The sequence below is a fragment of the Barbus barbus genome (assembly GCF_936440315.1).
Source record: "Barbus barbus genome assembly, chromosome: 28".
NCBI classification, from domain to species: domain Eukaryota; kingdom Metazoa; phylum Chordata; class Actinopteri; order Cypriniformes; family Cyprinidae; genus Barbus; species Barbus barbus.
Window position 1 is genome coordinate 19,688,668 of NC_136756.1, and position 23,660 is coordinate 19,712,327.

Consider the following 23,660-nt stretch of genomic DNA (forward strand, 5'->3'; position numbering starts at 1 on the left):
ATGCTTCTATGCAATTGTCAACAGTCTGTGCACTAGTCCATCTGGAAATAAAGTTGAAGAAGGTACAGGGTTGATTCAGTGAGCGCTTTGCTGTTCATGTGGGCTAGACAGACCTAGCCTGCAGGTGTGTCTTGGCCAGAATAATCTGCAAGGTTGTTTATCCATGTCCTAATTGTGTAAATCATGTTAAGCATCCACAGATTATCATTTTAAAGGGGTCATATGATGTGATTTCAAGTTTTCCTTTCTCTTTGGAGTGTTACAAACTGAGTGTGCATAGATAAGATCCCTGAAGTTGCAAAGACTGAAGTCTCAAAACCAAAGAGATATTCTTTATCAAAGTTAAGACTCTGCCTCGCCCCCCTAAAACGGTTCGTTCAAACATGTCTACGTCAAGATGTGGAAATATTTGCATAATGCAGCACAAATGTTCACGCAAAGGAAGAAGGCGTGGTTTCAGTAACCGCAGTAGTGTTGAAGCAGCCATGACAGGGAGACCATGTGTGTTTCTAGGTGAAAGCAAAAGCACTTTATTTGGCCTTCCAAAAGATGCATTTAGGAATCATTAAGATTACTTACATCAGAACAGCAACGCATTTTATGGACGACCGTTTCGTGAAACTAGGAGAGGAGGTAATTCTGACTGTTGTGCTGCGTAATATTGTGGTAGAAATTTTGACCATATAAAATTGGGCCATTTATTTAGATTGGATGCATGTTTAGTTTATATATTACAAATATATGGCTACAGATATAGATCTGTTTGTCACTGGATCAGATACAAATTCATATAGACATAATGGCTTCACCTAAACATTACATAGGTTCAGATTAGATTCAGTTGACTAGTAGCACCTAGTTAGCATATGCCAGACCTCAGTTCCCCAACTGTCAGTTCATTAATGACATACTCAATACTTCAAGGCATGTTTAGATTGAGGAATTAATCAATGCTCTATATTTAGAACTGTAAAACTACATGATGATTTATTGATCCTTCTCCCGAATCCGCATACAGTTCATTTAGTAGAGGAACGCCTTGAAACCAACATAATATTTGGCCAGGGTCAAATCAATATTCGGGTACAATATGGCAATCCTTTTTTCAAAATAAGTAGAACACCTATAATTCAAAGACAAAGCCCCTGGTCTTTCCTATTTATTGAAAACATGAGCTGTATTTCTTTTTATTTCTATATTGTTTCATTCATACAACAGAACGGTGAGCCTTGGATCTTTCAAGGAACACTCTGCTTTATGTGCTCAATATTCTCAATATTCACAGCTGTTAATAAACTCTTGAAAGGTGGAATAATTGCAAATCACTTTGAACACAACATGAGACGCAAATAGCTCCCACAACAATAAGACAGTGACCATGACAACCGGACTAAAGAGAGGACATCTCCTCTATCTGGTAGTGAACCATTGGAGATGAGAAAAACAAGAGGGCCTATTTCAGCACAATGAGCTGTGAGACCAAGATAGTTAACAGGACAATGGGTACCCAAAAGGGCTTATTTGCTAGTTTTAATCATTACTCTGGCAGTCCATAAAACTCTTTGAAGTTTATGTTTGATAGATCGGTCTCCAGAAAGTACCAGAATGTTCCCAATGATGATGCTGGAGATACTAGACCTACTAGACTTAAAGGGATCCCTTGTGAAAAAGAAGTATGTTTTAGCATACTTTTAAGAAGAGAACTTATTATGGAAATAATATACTTTAAAAGAATATGCTTACTGAATGTATTGCTTAGTTAATTATTGTATATTGTAATTAAAATGTATTTTAAAAAGCAAGAGTGCTTTTTTGACCCACTTAAGAACTTTTTATGCAATTTGATAATTCTGTTGTCTTTGAAACATGGTTAAAGTTTACTGTCTAATGTAGGCGAGAATTTATGGTAAACTATATGCTTCAATATAATTTCTATTGAAACTTGCATGTCATGTATTTAAATATATTTATGATGACACATTCGTAATGACAAAGTTGCAATTTAGTGAATTTAAAAATATTAACGTTAAATGTTATATCAAATAACACCACAGTTAAAATCATAATCAAGTACATTAAATGCATTCTAGTATGTTAGTCAATATATCAAAATAAGTGTATTTTTTTACTACATTATTACAGTACCTAAGTGTTAAAAACTGTCATGAAAAATGTACTCTCTTTAAGTACACTTAAGTGGCTTTTAATTTGAAATTATATTAGATATTAATAGATCATATTTAAGTACACTACAAGGGAATATTCAATATAATTAAGCACACTTCTTGTTCAAAAGGCATATATCATATAAAAAACGCTAATTTAGTTATTACTTATTCACCATCATATTGTTCTAAATCTTTAAGATTTTTTCTGCATAACATAAAAGAAGATATTCTTGAGCATGTTCTTTTGTCCATACAGTGAAAGTCAGCGGGGTCCAGAACAACACTGGACCCCCACTGACTTTCAATGTATGGACAAAAATACAATCTTTTTTTGTTCCACCAAAGAAAGCAAGTAAACAACATAAATAATGACTTTTCATTTTTGAGTGAATTATACCTTGAATAGGTCTATAACTTTTCAGTAACACTTCTTTTCCACAGCACCTTGAACTGTGACTGAAGAAAACATGAAAAATGTCAGTATGCACACCAATAAAGTAGTCTTGAATAGGAACTTGAGGAACAGATGGTATTATTTAGGACACATCAGAGAATCCATTTTCTATTTCAGGTGTTCATGGTGAAGAATACCGAGTGAAAATTTGTTTTTTGTTTTTTCGAAAAAAGACTCAGCAGCTTTAACTCAAAGAAAGCTAATTTTACACTAGTCATTCTGCGAACAGTAAATCTTTCAGTTCAACAGCCACTTATCAACAAACCTCTTAAGAGTAACAGGCCCGCAATAAGCCCCAACTTGAGTCTTACCCTCCAGACAAAAATACACAGACTGTTCAAATGATATTTGATGCACAGAGCTCTCGTTCAGAGACTTCTATAAGAGGATAATGGGAAGAATCACAGGTGATAGACGGCGCATAAGAGGGACAAAATATAAAACAGAACCACAGGGACAGAGTGAGCGAGAAAGAGAAGCCAAATGAGGAGGTGTGCACCCTGGCCTTGTGCATTCATTCATTCACTGCTCATCTACACTCCGAAGGGCAAGACATGACGTATTATCACCCCCCTCGAAATACTTTGCCATCTACAGATACACAATTTGGTACACACTGTAGCTGAATATTTACTTTTGGATATTTGTATTTCTGTCTGCACACATCAGGTCAGGTGTATGTTTGATGAACAAGCGGATCTGAGAACTCATAAACATGTAGATGCCGATATGGACACACATTGCATACAACCTTCGGCCATCCATACAAGTGGAGAATGTCAGCCAGACAATTTAAATAATCTCATCTCCAGGCTGTGGAGGTGGACCTCACATTTGCCCAACATCTGATGTTGTCTTTGATTAAGATTCCTGACAAGGCCTCTGGAGTCTGGAGTGTAACACAGTTCTCACCTGGGAAGGGTCTGAACGCTGAAGTGTAGAAAAAGTCATTGCTATGGAAACAGGCATAATACTGAAAGAGAAGAAATTCAGTTGAAAAAAAAAACAGAAGGAGGCAGATTACAGGGTGCGATCGGGTCTTTGGGAATAAAAAAAATACACGAAGAGACCAGGAGCTGTTCTGCCTGACCTGTGTGGTCACTCGGAACGACTGACAAATGGGATTATCGATAAGACTGATCTGGCTGTGATCAGCGTGCATAGGTGACACTTTGATATACTCATAATCTAGTTACTGGGATGAAAAGAGTTTATTTGTAGAAATGCTCGGAAGACAAAAAAAACAAAAACATTTAAGTATAAAAAAAGTCAAATTCACACTTCATGCTCCAGTGTATATTTTACAGAGTACCCAATTTATGCATAGGCACATACAAAAAAAAAAAAAAAAGACCAAAAATATCCACCATTAGGGTTCATATGGGGCATGATGTCAAGTGGACAATCTACCATTATTTAGCCCACTACATTTTCAACAAAATTGACAGTACAGTTTTTGAAATCATGCCAAAGTTAATGTGCAAAATCAAATCATTGTTTAACTTAACAGAAAATGTAACCTATTAAACAAATGTGACAATTTACTACTAACTTGATAAAAAATAAATAAATAAAAAAACATCCTTTATTTAAAAACATGCTTTGACGTCACAGGAATAAATTACATTTTAAAATATAGAACAATTATTTTATATTGTAATATTTTTTTCACAATATAAATGTTTATGCTTTACTTTTGATCAAATAAACACAGCCTTGGTGAGCATAAGAGACTTATTTCAAAAGCATTAAAAAAAACGTTATGTAAGACTCAAAGATAACACGGCAAAAACATGTTCTTACACAGTGTTCATCTAAATTTCCAGTAATTGTTTTTAAACATCCTCAAAACAGGATCAGTTTACCAGATGCAAAGTTGCACACCATATAAAGACTTGAAATTTCTCAGATGTTTCCTGCATCAAATAATTTTATTTTATTTTTAGATATTTTTTTCTAAGCATAAATTAAACTACAGGTAGTTTGCAGTAAAGACAGTCTTCTTTTTAATTCAGTCTATACATTCTGTTATTTTAAAGACCAAACCTATAGTAACTGACACTTACTGTCAGCATATGAATTTTGTTGAAAACGTTTTATTGTTGTCGCTACTGTGACAGTGCAACAGCAAATGGGAATGTTTAGGCGTTTGTTATCCATAATGGGCTGCAAATGACTGCAATTACACATCACACTTTTAATTTATCAGGAACAATTATTTTATTATATACTTACTGTGAGAGTAAACGCTTAAAGCTTCCTAATCTGCAATAGAACAATATGCATATTCAATGTAATTTCATTATGGGTTCAAAAGGTGGAATTTGATATTTACATCCAAAGCTTACTATGCGTCACAGCAAATGATCGACAGGAGCTGATATCACCAGCCTGTATGTTCGCTTCATGGACTCGAGCCAGAGACTATATCACAGAAACAGAGGAGGAAGAAATCTGTGCATCTATTTTAATTCAGCTACAGGGGAAACACCCATTAACTCTCTGTCTTGTCACATCCTCTTTTCTTCTCTTCGATCTGACAGCTCACTTGTCCTGTATCACCTCAAAAATGAATCTGAAGTATATGCTGAAGAACTCAAAATACACTTGACGGCGATAACAAGAGGTTCCCTGATGTATCTAAGCAATAAACATGCTCATTTGAGTGCCTTCGGTGAGTTTGCACACGGTTATTAGGTGTATTTGTATATTTAAATAGATCATTAGTGACCTTTTTCATCCATTTGAGGGGAAGCATAAGACAGAATAGATGCATCTAAGTAAAAGAGAGAGACAGAGATTGACACATGTTTTCTCTGAACTCATATTCCCAACATGTGCTCACACCGCTGTGGTTAATGGGTTGTATATTGCTTCTTCTTACCCCTCCAGTGGCCCCGGCGGTCAAGTTCAACACGCTGGCAGCGGCTGCTCTATCTCTGGGTCTTTTTCCTGTCCTGACACTTTATGAGATCTGAGTGTGAAAACACCAGCTCTTTTCCAAATGACCCCAAGTCTACCTCTGTCCCTTTCAGCCCTCATCTTACCATCTGTAAATTTCATCACACCTTAACGTGTGTTTTTATAGGAGGTGTCGGAAGAGAGAGATATGTGAGGTTCGTTTTTTCAAAAACAGACGTTGAAGGCCAATTGTGTCATTTCTGTATCACAGGACTGCAAAAACAATGACTGTTTTCTGATTAATTTCCTGAAAGCTCTTTTTTAAGTGCAAAAAATATGGCACCTTTGAATATCATGAATAGCAAATCTAGGCACAAAAATCATGCAGATTTAGCTGTGTTTCCTTCATATATAATAAATAGCTGCTGCTTTGGGCATGTACGCTATCTTGTAGCTTATCATGCTGTATATCTCGATTGAGAGAACTCTAATGCAAAAAGCTCCTGAAGGTTCACAGCAGTTGCGCAAAATCAGCTATATTTTCAAAGAAGCCTGACACTCAGCTCATACATATTGAAGATTTCTTGGCAGTAGAGAATCTGTTATGCATTTAAGCGTTCGCCAATCAAGATGTTTTTCTTTTTATTTAAATTCAGTCATTTTACAGTTTGAAAGAAACTCATATTAAAATCATGTCTGTTAAGCTTGATGTGACAACATCCACCAGTATCCTAAGGCGTATACTCAATACTCAATATAGTTTGAGGAAGATTTTGACGATGAATTGTCTAAACTATTGGACTAACTCAATTCTTGTTAAAAATAAACTATAGATCAAACTATATTCAAAAATCAAATATTTAAAGGGTTTTAACATAAGAAATAATATGTGACCCTGGACCACAAAACCAGTCTTAAGTCGCTGGGGTATATTTGTAGCAATAGCTAACAATACATTGTATGGGCCAAAATTATGCATTTTTCTTTTATGCCAAAAATCATTAGGATATTAAGTAAAGATCCATGTTCCATGAAGATATTTTGTAAATTTCTTAGCATAAATGTATCAACTTAATTTTTGATTAGTAATATGCATTGCTAAGAACTTAATTTGGACAACTTTAAAGGGGATTTTCTCAGTATTTTGATTTTTTTGCACCCTCAGATTCCAGATTTCCAAATAGTTGTATCTCGGCCAAATATTGTCCGATCCTAACAAACCATACATCAATTGAAAGCTTATTTATTCAGCTTTCAGATGATGTATAAATCTCAATTTTGAAAAATTGACACTAAAGACTGGTTTTGTGGCCCAGGGTCACATATATAAAATTAAAAATATATTTTATGATATAAAAAATATACAATATGATCAAAAAAATCTATTTTATTATAAATTCAAATAAATAATACAAATAAATATAGATTATATTTTATCATTCAAAAATCATCATATAAAGCAAATATTTTGTATTTTGTATTATTTATTTTAGAAATAATAAATATATCTAAAATTCAGTTTAAATTATATTTTATCATAATTACATGACATTAAGTATAAAATACAAAAATGCTAATAAAATAAATAAATCATAGCAGGAAAAAAAATATTTCAGAACTCAAAACTTCCTCTCAGAAGAAGACCTGAGTCAGAGACCTGAAACACTATTCGTTGTTCACAAGCTCGGCCCTCCCATCTACTGTGAGGTCATAAGGATGAAGTAGGATCAAGGTTTGACTGGATAATCTTTTAAACACACAAGTCTAAATCAAGTTCCTTCCGGCTCACTGTGAACAGCCATTGCATACAAGTCAGAAAAGGAAATGTGATGCTGATTTACGTCAAAACAGCAATTTATTAAATTTAGCTCAGTGACTTCAGAGTGCACCACACACAGCGAGCAGTATTGTTCTCAAAGCATGAAGAAAGTATCAAACGAGACAAGATGAATGCAGAAATGCCAAGGAGATCGTTCAGGACTCTGGTGAACACCATTCAGATGAAAATCCCTCAGAATCTCAGATAAAAGCTGTTTAAAGCAGCTGATGTTTAACTGTGAATGGTCCACATCTCTTTCTTTCTCTGGGGCGAATGAGGTGTATGGCTAAAGTTATAAAGCAGAGATGATCACTCTCTTTCCTACATTCACACGCACACACTGACAGGCTCCTTTCTAAATGTCAACCTCAGAAAGGATGGGGTTAGAGAAAGAGTGAAAATGAGTCGGGCGGGGTGGTATGGAAAAAGAATGAGAAGGAAAGACAGAGCGAGAGAGAGAGAGAGAATGAAAGGGAAAGTTCATGCTAAGAGTGCCTTAAATCTATGCCATGACATTTTTTTATAGCTTCTCGAGGAATGATTTAGTCGGGCCTAACAGTATGACCTCTGGACTACAGCAATGAATTGAAACTAATTCAATCTCTATGACTGTCCTCCCACTTTTTCCCTCACCTTCCTGGACTGTAGATCTGATATTTAAGGCAAGCTGTTTAACAATACATGCAGAAAAGACACATTGCTTGTGTTTTGGCTGCTTGTCTTAATGTGTTGGTGGACAGGCAGGGTTCTTAAAGGAATAGATCACCCAAAACTACAACTACAATGAATGAGGACGGGAGCTTTCAAACTTCAAAAAGGAAGTGAAAGTAAAATATCATACAATTTATACAAACTTGAGGCTGAAAATTATTGTTAATGTTATAGTCATTAATAATATTAAAACATTCTATTTATAAACCACCCTTCACACACTTCACAAAGTAAACATCTCAATGAGAGATAATAAAATAATTAGCAGCACTATATAAAATCAAATCAAAACAATTACATCAAAATGGATTAAACAAGTTTAAAAAGTTTAAAAATGTAATAATTACTTGAACAATGAACCATACTGAGTCAGTGAACCACACAGTATGATTTGTGACCAATTTAATTCACGTTTGAGATCTGGATCAACTGAATGATTCAATGAATCAATTAATTGATTCATTCAGTGAATAATGAGTCATTACCAATATGTTATGTTGAATACATAAGTAAATCATATATGAGTTATATTAACATGTAGTGCTTGAGTCATGTGAATCACTTTTATGATATTTTCATGAGCCTTTTTGAAGCCTGAAAGCTTCAGTCCCAGTTCATTGTAAATGCAAAGAGAATAAAACATTTGGGATGATATGAGGCATAAGGGTTTCAAATTACCTCTATCCCTTTAAATATCTTAGACAGCATGACATCCACATTAACTACATTAACTTCACCAGAAATACCATATTGATCTTCTATCTTCACCAGCTACTTTGTAAAAGCATTAAACCTACTAAGGTGTTTTTTCAGAAGCAACTGCCACAAATCCACCACATAATTTGGATTTATTAAAAGTATGTTTTCTGTTGGCTTGCTAATAAATCAGGATAGATTAGTGCAAAATACAAAAAAGATAAATTTGATTATCTAACAAAGCTTGTGCCTGTCTTAGCAATACACTTTGACACAACCCAGAGAAAGAGGAAGAGATCCCTTAGGAGGTCCTGCAACGGAAATGTCAATTTGTTTCTACATCATCTACATTCTTTGAGTGCCTGACTCAATTAACAAACTGCCTTTTAACGTAACTGAAATTTGTTGAGGCAAAACATTGACATTTAGTCTGTATGTAAGGTTCACGCTCCGAGTTATACTGGCAAAATTCTTCCTTATTTGCTCATATGAATCTTGCACTACATTATCTAAATTTCTAACTAAGCTTAAAACCACCTAAAGGTGTTTTTCTTTTAAAACTGCGACTTTAAATTCTAAAACTTGGTTTGCCTCATGCCGTTTCATACATCTTCGAAGGCCTTTAATTAGTTCAATGTTAAATATTCACAAAACTCCTAAGGGCTGTATTTATTAGAAACTACACTGCAGTACTCCTGCTGGTCATAAAGCTGTTTCGCTCTGCTCACTGAGAGCGAGTGTAGAAAAAGATTTTCTTTGACTCATACGAGTTTCTTTGTACTCGCCTTCAAATATGCTCCTCTGAGCTCAAGCAAAACATGATCCATAATAGCTGATTAAGTCAGAATCCTCAGTTCCTGAGAGGCACTAGAGCTTCATAAAATACTGGCATGAACCATATAGTTGACTGTGTTTGGGTATATATGGCAGTAATTTGTGTTGAACTTCTTATAGTAACTTTGCTGATGTGAGATCAGCTCATTTTCACATGCTAATGAATAAATGACAGGAAACTGATCCCAGAACAGCGCCCTTGGATTCTAAAGCGTTATGCTTAGGGGTTCAAGTGTCACTAAGGTGATGGATTGGCCTCAAAGTGCATGCTGACTGATGGCAATGATTTATAATGTGCTCTATGTATTGGTTCACGTCTTGTAAAAATAAAACTGGCTTCTCTTGCCAGCACTTCTCTGATTAAGGATCTACTTTCGCTAAATGGCCCAGGGTCTTCATAACCAAAAACACAACATACTCATCAGTAACTGCACCACTATAACAGTTCTTTAATTTTATGAATGAGTGTTAAAGGTTGTAATGTTCACACTGGTAAACATGAAATTATATTTTAGATTCTAATGGTGTTTGCGACTCATTTTTTTTTCAATGTCCAAATACACTTCTGTTTGATCAGTGTTGTGTGGTAATGTGTTTGGGAAATGTTTGTTCTGGTCATTGTGTGGTAATATATTTAGGAAGTGCTTTGTAGGTTGTAGTCTATCTGCACGCCTACAGACCACCCACGGACCACCAATGGGCTGTTCACAGACCGTCTAATACAGCCATTTTTCTACTGTGGGAATAAGTGGGTCATGCAAATTGTGAAAATGGTGGTTTGCTTATGGCATGCCAGAAATATAAAAAATATAAGTTCTCAAATTCAGTTAACAAGTTAGTTGGCGGGAAGAACTTGACGTACATCAAGCACCACACAAGAGTACTGCACATATGTAGTCTGATTCACAAACATAATGACTCCTACATTTCAGTTCTTTAATTAACAATTGAAAAGAATCAGTCTGATGAAACCCTCACTGAATGAACTGTTTTGATTCAGCAAGAGCGGCTACTACATGTAAATCAACATACTTTTTGACTCGCTTACTGAACTGCAAGTTCAGTGTTTATGCATCATTACTTCAACAGCCCATTAGGCTGCATCTCTTACTTGCTGTGTCACCAAAAGAGCAAAAAATATATTCCCTTTTTTATCTGTATACCCCTCTGCCATTCCTTCATGCTCATGTTCATCCTCGTTTTTATATCTTACCAACCAAGCTAATGGGGAACATTCTCAGAAAGTAACGTTCTGGCAAGGTTCAATGTTATAAACAAACGTTCTTACAGTAACGTTAATTATCGTTAATTTATTTTATGCTTTCAAAACATTAGCACAAAAGGATTATTTCATAATTTTATGATTTCTAAAAATGTAATTACTTGTTTCAGAATGTTCAGAGTATATTCAAAAGTAACATTCTCATACTGTTTAGAAAATTATAAAAAGGAATGTTCCCTTGATATTCGCGTAATCAAGAAAAACGTTTTTAAATCTTTAAAAAACATTTTCAACATTCAGTGAATGTTCAGAAACATTTTCATAACTTAATACAATATGGAACATTAAATAGTGCAAATATAAATGTTTATTGAAAGATGTGGGTGTTTTCTTATTTCTGATTTCTTATCTCTAGGTGGGTCCTAGCATGCAAAAGTTTGGGAACCCCTAGTCTAATATGTATTATACACAGAAATACTATGATTTTACCCCTAACATCATGTAAAAATGTAAACAATAGTTCATCGTTTCACATGACCATCAGACAGTCTCTTCCTGTTTAAGTGGGCTGTACTTCTTGGCGGAAATAAGCTGAAATGGGCCAGACTTTACGCAGAAGTCAGAGGCAGAGGTGGTTTTTGTAGAGTGCTGTTTGAAACATCCACATGAGAAGCAGTGTTTAATCACACACTCTAAGCTCTCCTTCACTGCTGTTGCCATGGAAGGATGACAGGCTGATGTGCTGCTGAGTGCAGTTTCTGTGCATGAGCACAGCATTTTTCATCCTCATAGACTGAAAACAGAATGAAGCCACTTGGAGAACATCTAAAGCCTGAGAAGAAGACTTTGAACTGCCAGATGATCACCTCAACTTCCTGATACAAGCGAAAATATATACTGCAAGTGCTTCAGATAAAAAAATCCTTTAGGATCACTGGAGAACTAGATTATTACTGATTTTAATCTCTCTGAACCAGAGAGTCTGAGCGAAATACAACATCCTCTTTTTCTATCAACATTCTTTGGTGGTAACCAAATGGGAGTCAGTGTACCAAAGCTGTCTGGTTATAAATACAAGGATAAAACTGATTCATCTAACTCCATACAAAGATTAATGAATCTCCATATAATTAATCTGACTCTATAGTTAAAGTGACTCAACTGATTATTTATGATTGATAAGGGAATAAGTTTTCTCTTAAACTACCTTTTTTTCAGGAAATCATAAGTTTTACTGTAGGCATAATAATAATGTTCTGTCCTGATAAACCAAATCACTGTGCAAAGTAGTGAGTCAGAGGCTCTTATAAAAATAGCCTACTCAAAATACTTGAATTATAAGATGAATCAGAAGATTTTAAGTCATCTTAACAAAAGAATATCACTCTAAAGCTATAAAGAAATAACTAAGATTCTCTTCCAGGAACTCGAGCTGCGTCGAAAACACTAGGGGAATGCCTTTAGCGTGACCGTGCTCTGAATACATGTCCAATGGAAGGGTGAGATGTCAGGGGCGGGTGACGTAATCAACCAGGAAGCATAAAAGCACGTGCGGTGGAACCGGCATCATCTTTTTGTCATTCAGCAACCGCTACTCTGTGAGTGTGTGTGTGTGTGTGTGTGTGTGTGTGAGTGTGTGTGTCTGTCGATATGTGTTGTGAGTCTTATTTAGTGCTGTTTGTCCCTACACAATCACTTGAAATAAGCTCCACAGTGTGTGCAAGCACTTGGGTGAAAACAGATCGCATTACAGGCTTGTATGTTCCTCCCTGCAAACGTTACATCACTGCTGGGGATACAGCTTGAGAGCAGAGCACGCAGAGTCCGTTCTCAAGGGAGCTGACTGCCCGCTTTGTGAGCGTTTGTCACTTCGTCTGCTTGCTCTCGGAAGGCTCTCTTTGAGGAGTGAGCTCTCTTTGAGTGACTCTTTGAGCGGTCCCGCTTCTGCCAAAGAAAAAAAGGGCGGAGCGGCGGCTGCGCTCCTGGGAATCGCACATGGATGAGATGGAGGGAATGAAGATGGGCGAACCCCTATCTTCTTCCTTTCCCATCAGATCCAGTGCCCACTCTCTGGGCTCGGAAGCCCACCCCACAGTTCTTCCCCCCAAGATTCAAGATTCAAGAGTTTTATTCGTCACATACACAATTATACAGAGTATAACCAGCAGTGAAATGTAGGTCAGGTCCGCTCCAAGGACAGTGCAATTATAAAGTATACAAATATTAAGAGAAGAAAAGTAGAAAAAAATAAAAAAAATAGAATAAAATAAAAAGATAGATAAAAAATATAAATATAAATGTGCAGGTCAGTATGTTGTTGACTTAAATAGTACTAAGAGGAATGTGCAAAATAATGTGCAAAAAAGTTGTACAGGGTATATAATAGCAGCAATATGAGGTAGAGAAAAATTATGAATAGCTTATTGATATGGTGATATTTACATGGAGTCAAGTGATGTTATGACACAGAGTTAGAGTTTAGGAGCCTGATGGCCTGGGGGAAGAAGCTCCTCCTAAGTCTCTCAGTTTTTGCCATCAGGCTACGGAAGCGCTTACCAGATGGAAGCAAAGTGAATAGACGGTTACCAGGGTGATTTGAGTCCTTGATGATTTTGACAGCTCTATTTTTGCAGCGTTTGAGGTAGATGTCCTGCAGAGAGGGGAGAGCAGACCCTGAGATGCGCTCAGCTAAGCGCACAACTCTCTGTAGTGCTTTGCAGTCCTGATTGGAGCTGTTTCCATACCACACTGAGATGCACTGAGTCAATACACTTTCTATGGTCCCTGAATAGAAAGTTTTCAGGATTGCTGGTGAGACCCTGAATTTCCTCAGCTGTCGCAGATGGTACAGTCTTTGCCTGGCTTTCTTTACCTGAGTTTGGATGTGTGTAGTCCAAGTCAGGTTCTCGGAGATGTTTACACCGAGGTACTTGAAGCTACTCACCCTCTCCACAGGGGTCCCACTGATCATAAGAGGTGTGTAGAAAGGAGAAAGGGCTCGACACTCCGCCTGTCTTCCTCCGAGGAGGTGGACGTTAAGGACGTCGATGAGCTTTGTAAAGCTGCAGTGTTTGCACAAGCATATTATGAATGACGACATCATTATATTCGCGCGTCAGCTCTAAGTAATGGGGCTGATTGTGCTTCTCCCCGCCATACGATCTCGCGGTCCCACCGCTGCTGAGGCACGGTGGCAACATGGATCTGGCGGACGGGTTGGAGACGGGTTCGCCCTATCTCCCCTTGCATTCCCCTGATCTAGCGCTCTTGCTCGGGGCTGGAAGCCAGTGGTGCGGTTCTTCCCCCTTTGAGTGAGAGCTCGCTGTTGCAGCACGCGTTGCCGAGGTGACATGAATGCATTACGTCATTCTCATTCATATCAGAAGCAATGCCCCAAGTGGAACAGACGCTCGCGAGCGCACAACTTCAGTGTTGTTGGGCAAGGTGTACGCGGCTGCAGGTCAGGCTGGTGCGTGTCTGCACACCATGGCGGTGTTACAGGCGTACCAAGCCGACGTACCTGCTTAAACAGCTAGATGAGGGATAGAAGCTCAAATCTGCTCCGTAGTATCGCTGGCCTCTGTGGTTTATCGTATTTGACATGAAGGAGACGCCCCGCTTTCGCCTTCTGGCCTGTTCGGCAACGCTGTCAATTCCGTCGTCGACAGGTACCAGGAGGCCTGTATACAAGCGGCGGCATTCCAGCGGTTCCTCCCTCGCCGATCTCTAGCTCTGGAGCCTGCTGGGTGGGAGCAGCCCTCGCCGTGTACCAGCTCCTCATACAGAGAGGCACAAAACAGAGCGTTGCTACTCGCGCACCCCCACGGCAGGGCCCCCACACTCTAGGTCAGGGACCTCTAGGACTAAGCCGGATCTGCGGACCGTACTTTAGTCTAAGAGATCCTCAGCCAAGAAGCCCTGACGAGCGTGGCCCAGGGCTTACGAGGCCAGGCTCCTCTGGGGAAGAGCGGGTTACACCTCATTATACGGTGTTCATCTCCCCCCAGTGCCCTCGGGAGACCAGTCCGCCAACTCTGCCAGAGTTCCGGGGCGCAGCTGGCTCCAGCGAGCGCTTCTCTCAGTTACTTCCACCCCAAAGTGTAGCGGAGCTGAGAAGCTCGCCACCCCTGTGGGGATCTCTACAGCTCCTGGTTCGGCCGTCTACTGCCGGTCCTCCGCTTCAGGGCACCGAGCTAGCAGCTCTAGGTACACCAGAAGCCAGTCTCGAGAGACTGGTTCCCTCAGTAGAAACTTGGCGATGTGGGAGCCCATGCCAAGCATGTCTCATTGGGTCTTGCCTGAGCAGGCTCTGGTTCTATCAGCCTGGTCTTCCTAGAAATGATGCGGGTCTGAGGACCATCGTTTCAATAGGAGGCTTCAGCTGAGGGAGTCCTGATGCTATGGCCCAGGACTTATGAAGGCAGGCCCCTCTGGGGAAGAGCGGATTACACCGCATTACACGGTGTCCGTCTCTCCTCAGTGCCCTCAGGAGATCAGTCTGCCAACCCTGCCTGAGTTCCAGGGCGCAGCTGGCTCCAGCGAGCGCTTCTCTCAGTCACTTCCGCCCGGAAATGTAGCGGAGCTGAGAAGCTCGCCACCCCTGTGGGGGTCTCTAGAGCTCCTGGTTCGGCCATCTCCTGCCGGTCCTCCACTTCAGGGCACCGAGCTAGCAGCTCTGAGTACACCAGAGGGTTGCGTCCCATTTTAGATCAGTTGAACCGCTCAGTCAGATGCTCGAAACTCAAACAGGTAAGTATCTCAGATCAAGTCCGAGGACTGGTTTGTCACGATCAATCTAAAGGACGCACACATCCACGCCTCCATCCTTCCCACTCTCAGGAAGTCCCTGAGGTTTGCTTTTGGGGGCAAAGCTTACCAAGGTTCTTCCCTTTGACCTTGAAACTCTCACCCTGCACTTTTACATCAACGATTGGTTGATTCTAGCTCAATCGGAGCAGCTGGCGATTCGACATCGAGATGTCGTTTCGCACACTTGAAAGAGCTGGGATTGAGACTGAACGCCAAGAAAAGTGTGCTTTCTCCAGTACAGAGAACCCCTTATCTAGGCATGGTGTGGGATCCGACCACGATGCAGGCACGCATGTCCCCTGCTCGGTTTGAGTCGATCCTCAGTCAAGAGAGTGAGAGACGGCCAGTCACTCACTGTCAAGCAGTTTCAAAAACTGCTGGGTCTGATTGCAGCTGCGTCCAACGTGATATCTATTGTCCTGCTGTACATGAGACCCCTACAGTGGTGGCTCAGAACCAAGGGGTTCTCCCCGAGGGGAAACCCACTTCGCATTCAAGGTCACGCAGCGATGCCTACGTGCCTTAGACATCTGGTTCTTGGTTCTCGTCTCGGGGCCCGGTGCTGGGAGCTCCTGGTCGCCGCATAATGCTAGCGACGGACGCATCCCTCACCGGTTGGGGAGCGGTCATGAGTGGCCACCCTGCCCGCGGTCTGTGGAGTGGTCGCCATCTCACATGGCACATCAACTGCCTGGAGATGCTGGCCGTGCTTCGAGCACTCAAACCCTTTCTCCCAGACCTAAGAGATCACCATGTGTTGGTGCGCACCAACAACACAGCGGTGGTCTCTTACATCAACCACCAGGGAGGTCTGCGTTCGCGCCCCTTGTACAAGCTGGCGCACCAGATCCTTGTGTGGTCCCAGGACAGAGTTCGCTCGCTGAGAGCCATCTACATCCCTGGGTATCTCAATATGGGAGCAGACATACTGTCGAGTCAGGGGCCAAGGCCCGGGGTCATCCAGCTCCACTGGGACTGGATGCTATGGTACAGACTTGGCCGAGGCTTCGTCTGTACGCCTTTCCCCCGATCGCTCTGCTCCCGGGAGTTCTGGCGAGAGTGTGCCGGGACGAGGGTTAGTCTACTACTGGTAGCACTGTTCTGGCCGGGCCGAGTATGGTTCTCGGACCTGATTTCTCTCCTCGACGGCTCTCCATGGGAGATTCCTGTCAGGAGAGATCTCCTCTCACAGGCGGGGGGCATTATTGTCCACCCTCGCCCGGAGCTGTGGAAGCTGTTGGTGTGGCCTCTAAGGAGGCACAGCTCATAGCTTCCGGTCTCTCAACCGAGGTTACTGAGACCATCCTCCAATCCAGAGCTCCCTCTACGAGGAAACTTGTCACTTCATGGTGCGGAGACCGCCACCTCTACCCAGTTAACTGCTCGATTGGTACAGTGCTGGAGTTCCTGCAGGCCTGTTTCTCCGCAGGGGTAACCCACTTCACCCTGAAGGTTTACGTGGCGGCTTTTTCGGCCTACCGTGCTCTTCTCGGTGGCCTCTCAATGGGTAGCCACCCCCTAGTACACGTTTCCTCAAGGGGCTGAGGCCTCCGGCCAGAGAGCTTATGCTGTATGGTGGATCAGGATGCTATTCCATAGCCTCGAGTCCTCTGCTCTCCCCCTTCTTTGGGATCAAGACTCACTTCTCAGAAGTTGGCCTTTGGGACACAGGCCCGACCACTTTAGCCACTCGAGGCCCTTTTTTTCTCACCCTCGCTGTGCTCCTGAGGGATACACACAGGGCAGGTACTTGGAAGTCTGGTGGTGTGGGCATCTCGTTCCCCTAGCGTTTTCGACGCAGCTCGATTTCCTGGAAGGGAACGTCTCAGGTTACGTATGTAACCCTGGTTCCCTGAAGGGAACGAGACGCTGCATCTCTAGGCCATACTTCCAGCATCCCTGCCGACGGTTGCTTCATTCCTAGAAGCTGATGCTGGTTCCACTGCACATGCTTTTATGCTTCCTGGTCGATTACGTCACCCGCCCGTGACGTTGGACAGATTACACATGCATTCAGAGTGCGGTCACGCTGAAGGCATTCCCCTAGCGTTTTCGACACAGCGTCTCGTTCCCTTCAGGGAACCAGGGTTACATACGTAACCTGAGACGTTTCTGCTCAGCACTGGTGCTCTAAAAAAAGACTAAAATTATGGTCTCTTTCTGGTTAGAGACGAGTTTTAAAATATCATAAAAATGCTATACACACCAGCATGATAAAGAATTGTACTGCTGAGTTTGATATCGACATACAGGAAAGGAAAGGCTGACTGTAAACATCTGCTCGAAAGTTGCGCATTGATCTGTATATCAGCATCTGCTCAAAATTGTTTATATACTGACTATGAATGATTCCTCTTATGTTTGGATGCACGTCTCAAATACGTGAATTACAATCTGCCTTTTGTTTAAGTACCACTGAAATATAGAAAATGCCTCATATGTACAGCAAACAACACCTCACGTCACATCATAAAAACTGCAGTTTAATCTTCTGATAGAAATACCAAATGTAACTTCATTTCCATGGGTCATTATACAAAACAAAATACAATCTGTATTCTTACTGTCTTTTACCCCTTGTCACCTTTATTGTCCAAATAGTCATTGTACTTGCCTTGTTATTAGCTTTAAAACAACCCTTAAACTGACTGTTCATATGATGAGATCAATTATAAAACAAGCCCTGCAGCAGCTTTTTTATATGTGCACCAAGATTTCTTTCCCAGTTTAACTTTTTCAAATCCCAGTGTTATTTGAATGTGAAACAAAATCTAGTTTATTTACTTTATATGGTAGAAAACTGTAATAAGTTGATTAAAACGGTAATAAATCGTACATACCTGTATTTTTTTTTTCTATTTCATATAACAGTAAAATACTGTTAAATAAATTTTTTGGAAGTGAAAAAGAACAAGAAAAGTAAACTGACATTCCAAGAATTCCCTGTGTGACACTTCATATTTGATGGTAATTGTTTTTTTAACTGTAAAAAAAAAAAAAAAAAAAAACAAATCCATAAAATGTTTTTTACAGTGTTTATCCAGGGTTTTACCTCTAAAGGTAAAACCCTGGACAAAGAAGATCGGACCTTTATGGATGTTCCGAAAGACATAATAATTGTTGCTGCTACCAAAAGCAACATATATATATATATATATATATATATATATATATATTAGACAATATATATTGAGGTTGTGTGTTTATTTTATGTCTTTCATATGCTTGGTGTGATTATTTAGAAGGTAGCATGTTAATCGATGCATTAACCCATGTAATATATCAAATTAAGGTATGTACTTTGTGTATACTAAATACCTGTTGTTTGATTTTGAATGAAAGCTAGTTGCGTCAGCAATAATTTGGTGTGGATAAAAGTTGACTTTTCTCATCGTAATGTATGATTAAAACACTGGAATCTGGAACAGGAATCTGCTAGGATATGTTCTTCATTTTCTGAAATAACTCCGCAAAGGATTTACGCACGGAAAACTGTGCCGTGCGGGGCGGGCTCCGCCCTACAGAAACACTTGTGATTGGATCAAACCGCAAAAGGGGCGGACTGAAATCAGCCCCTTAAAGACAGACGCCCAGCTTTGCTTAGTTTCTTGCTGCTTACTCGCACGCTGTTTGAAACTTCGGTTCCTCATCTGATTGCGCTGTTAAGCGCTCTCAGCCATATACCATCTGGCAAGGATCCACACATGCGTGTTCAAAGTTCTGACCAAAGAAACTTTAACACCTGAAGCCGAAAGAACTCTAAACAGACTTCCTAGCATCATCATGTCACAGAGAAACCAACCAATTGCAAGAGGGCATCCCCAGTGACATCACGCAACAGCTATTTCAGCAGCCAATCCGCACCCGGGGTTCCCTCAACAAGGAAAGGAACGAAACAACTCAAAGCAAGTAATCAAATAATTCTTCATAATTCTGCTGTAAACTGGTTGCATTCATCTTTAAGAGTGAAGATAGTAAAGTTCCTTGCGTGTTTTAAAGTAGTTTCCATTCTTGGAAACGAGAATTAGAACCTTAAACTCTCTTCAAATCAAAACAATTCATTGCCTGCAGCGTGTATGTGTGTTTGTGTGTGTACGTATTCTGTTTTGTGTTATTTTAGCTTAGTAGTGTTGTAGAGTAGCAAATAAACTTTGATTTATTAAGAAATCTTTGTCTGGTGCTATGTGATTTTCAAGTCTTAAACTATTTGCCAAAGATTACTTTACCTATGCAAAAATTTAGCTATGCTAAAATTACCTATGCTAAAACATTACCTAATCAATTCGGTATTACTGTGGCCACGGGAATAATCTGAATTGTTAAAACATACTGGTTTTAATGCTTGCTGGACAAGTCGTTAATGAGGTATCATTAATAAGGTATAAGTTGGACGTTTTGATTAATATGCATTAATCATACGAATATGAAATCGATACGACTCGATTTCCAGAAACTAAAATTAAATTAATAGTTCTAAAATTACTACACACCCAGAATGACAGAATGCTAATTTAAATAACAGAATGCTAATTACTACACAGACAGAATGCTAATTTTTGGTGAACTATCCCTTTAAATTGCAACAATGTCAAATCATCATCTCAGTCCACAGCCCACTAGTCTGTATCAGTAACACTTCATTATCTTTGTTTATCCTGAGGAACATATCTATGTGTCTATAAAAATCTCAGAGCAAAGAGCATACAACTGATAATTTATCCGTGACAACAGGCTGGAGAGAGTTACAGCGGAGTAGAAATGACGATTTTGTGGGATTGGGGGGTTTCGAAAGTGCTCCCCAAGTTCCTGCTTTAATTTGGAAAGTGCCTCTGGCAATCGCAATAACTGCAGATTAGCAACAAGGGAATTTCTCCAGGGAGGAGAGCTATACACATAGAAACACCTCCGTCACATTCCTCCGCAAATGTTTTCCTTTCCAAAGGCCAGATTTCAACTACTGAATTGTCCTATGTAGCCCAACATGCACTCGCTCATCCTCTCTCTTGCTGTTTCTCCCACCTTCTCTGTTTATCTCTCCTCTTTTACAGCTCTTTTGAGAGATCATTTGCACACTCTGGCTGGGAGTTTTATTTGTTGCTACTTGGTGGAGGCAAGAGGAGGACATCAAATGAAAAACATTAATCACACGCGTGTCAGAGCGAGATGGGGATAAGCAGAAGAAAGGAGAGTACTTTTTGGGGAGGGGTTTGTTCTAAAAAATAGATAAAGCATATAACAGAAAGAGCTAAAACATTATAAACTGAAGTGCTGTGGTGTTTCACAGCAGCAGTGTGTGAAACCGATCACTCCATCTCTACCCAAGGCTATCAAAAATAGTGAGCAGACCATAGATTCACACACCACAGTGGCCCAGGGCCCAGAATCCTAACTCGGAGACTATATCAGATGGCTGTACATCTCCTTCAGCTCACATTTTATCCTACGCCAGATCACCTGCTCACAGAAGAGACTTCTTAGGCATCTTAATGCTGCCATAGCATTGCAGTTTCTAGCAGTGCTGTCAGTTTAATGTGTTAATGTAGTGTGATTAATTGTTTTAAAAATGATCATTGCATTTAATCATGCCCCCTGACCCATATGCAAATATTTGATTAAGAAATTTTCATTCCATCCATGTAATTCAAGCTTGAATTGACAGCTTTATGTTTACTCATTCAGTGCACAGAGAGGATTGAGTGAAGAGTCAGCCACGCTGGACACATTCTGTCAAAATAATTCAAAACAACTAAACTATTTAATTGTAAATAAAAAAGGTAAATAAATGGGGGCAGGTGGAAAATTACAGTGATATTGTAAAAATTTAACTACTGTATTAAAAAATAACTGTAACACTGCGCAAACAATTGCAATTTTCACTCAGAAATTGCTAGTAAAATTCATAAATCATTAAAAAGTAACCTCAATTCAATTAAACATGACAGTAACTCCAATATTCTTTGTTTACAATTTTGAAAAAAAAAAAATTACAGGGTATATTAATATATTGTAAAATTTTCAGTAGCCATCACTCCAGTTTTCAGTGTCACATGATGCTTCAGAAATCATTTTAATATTCTGATTTTCTTAAAAACATTTCTGATTATTTTCTATGTTAAAAACAGTTGTGCTGCTTAATATTTTTATGGAAACCATTATACTTTTTCATTTGATTAGGTTTAGAGAACAGCATTATTTGAAATAGGAATCTTTTATACAGTAAATGTTTTCACCGTCACATTTATTAATGTAATTTATTCTGTCTGAGAAAAAAGTATTAATTTATTTGCTAAATATATATTATATATAATGACCTATATATATTATTTTAAACAATTTAGTGATAACTAAATCAAATAAGTTCATTATCTTTTCTTCTATAAACGTTCACATTTACTTCAAATGTGTCACATGAATGCTTCATTTTAAATGCAAAAATATGCGATAATTGAATATGTAGCTGAACTGATATTTTATGTAATATGTAACTGAGCTGATTTTTAAGCGTGCCTTTTGAGTCTGATAAATGGTTGCTTGCTTATCATATTTAAGAAGCTCAAGGATGAAGCAGCAGATGTAATTAATTAATAGAAATAAACATGGAGTTGGGATGGTGCAAGGATGCCAGAGGAACTGCAGGAGAGAAGCAAGCAGCCACTTATGTATTATTAGCATTTTGATTGACTCCATGTATGACATTTTGCTTAACAGCAATATAATCAATGATAAACATGTTTCATAATTACATTACAGCTCTCATCAGGACTCATCAGGAGTGTTAATGTAGAACAGAAAGCCTCATCCTCCTTTGTGTAAAGTAGTAGCGTATTCAGACTAAATTAAATAAAAAGCAACATATTGCTACAGTTTTATTAGGAGATGTAAAGTGGTAGATGAAATGGGATGCTAATGTATATCTTTCTCCACAAAGACCTCATTAGATTCAACACCATGTGATAGAGATCATGCTCAGAAACATACATTCTAAGGTCTGATGCTCCTGAATCACAGATCACTGATACCAGAAGGCATGTGTGTTTCCGAGTCTGTTCGAGTTTCTGAGAGTTGCATTACTTCCTTGATATATGTTGTTTCTTCTAAAAGAGTGAAAAAGTGAGATGAGAGAGATTACAAATTTCAATGAAAGCGAGCGTAAACATCTTTCTGAGGTTATTGAGAAGAAATAATTAAAAAGTGGTAGAGAAAAACAAAAAAGCTAGTGTGTTTTGCATCTCTCATTTGAAATGTGTGGGTTATGTGTGATTTCCAGACAGAAGCTCTGAGTAATGTGTGTGATAGCACTGGATACAAACACCGGATGTAGATACGGAAATCCAGATTTCAGCAAGCCAAACATCCAACTCTAGTGAAGTGAAGTGAAGTGACATTCAGCCAAGTATGGTGACCCATACTCGGAATTCGTGCTCTGCATTTAACCCATCACGCGTGCACACACACAGCAGTGAACACACACACACCATGAACATACACCCGGAGCAGTGGGCAGCCATTTTATGCTGCAGCGCCCGGGGAGCAGTTGGGGGTTCGGTGCCTTGCTCAAGGGCACCTCAGTCGTGGTATTGAGGGTAGAGAGAGAGCTGGACATTCATTCCCCCCACCTACAATTCCTGCCGGCCGGAGACTCGAACCCGCAACCTTTGGATCACGAGTCCAACTCTCTAACCATTAGGCCACGACTTCCTAAACTCTAAAGTGCCCGGTTATATTGATATGACTGTGAAAACTTTGCATTTATCTCACTCTTCATATTTATATACCCTGTTCTTTTCTAATGTTACATTTCCATTTTTTTCTCTTTTTTCACAAATAAACCAACATAGCATAACAGATTTTGATATTTTCAGACATACAATAAAAATTTAATTCAACTTGAAAAACTGAAACTAAAATAAAATAAATATTCATGACTAAAACTAGCCAAAAATCATTTTAGTTTTAATTTCTTATACATGCTATATATACATTTTTAAACCTTTTCAACTCACCTGATTTAAATATGAAAATGCCTCTAGATAGAGGTAAGATTAG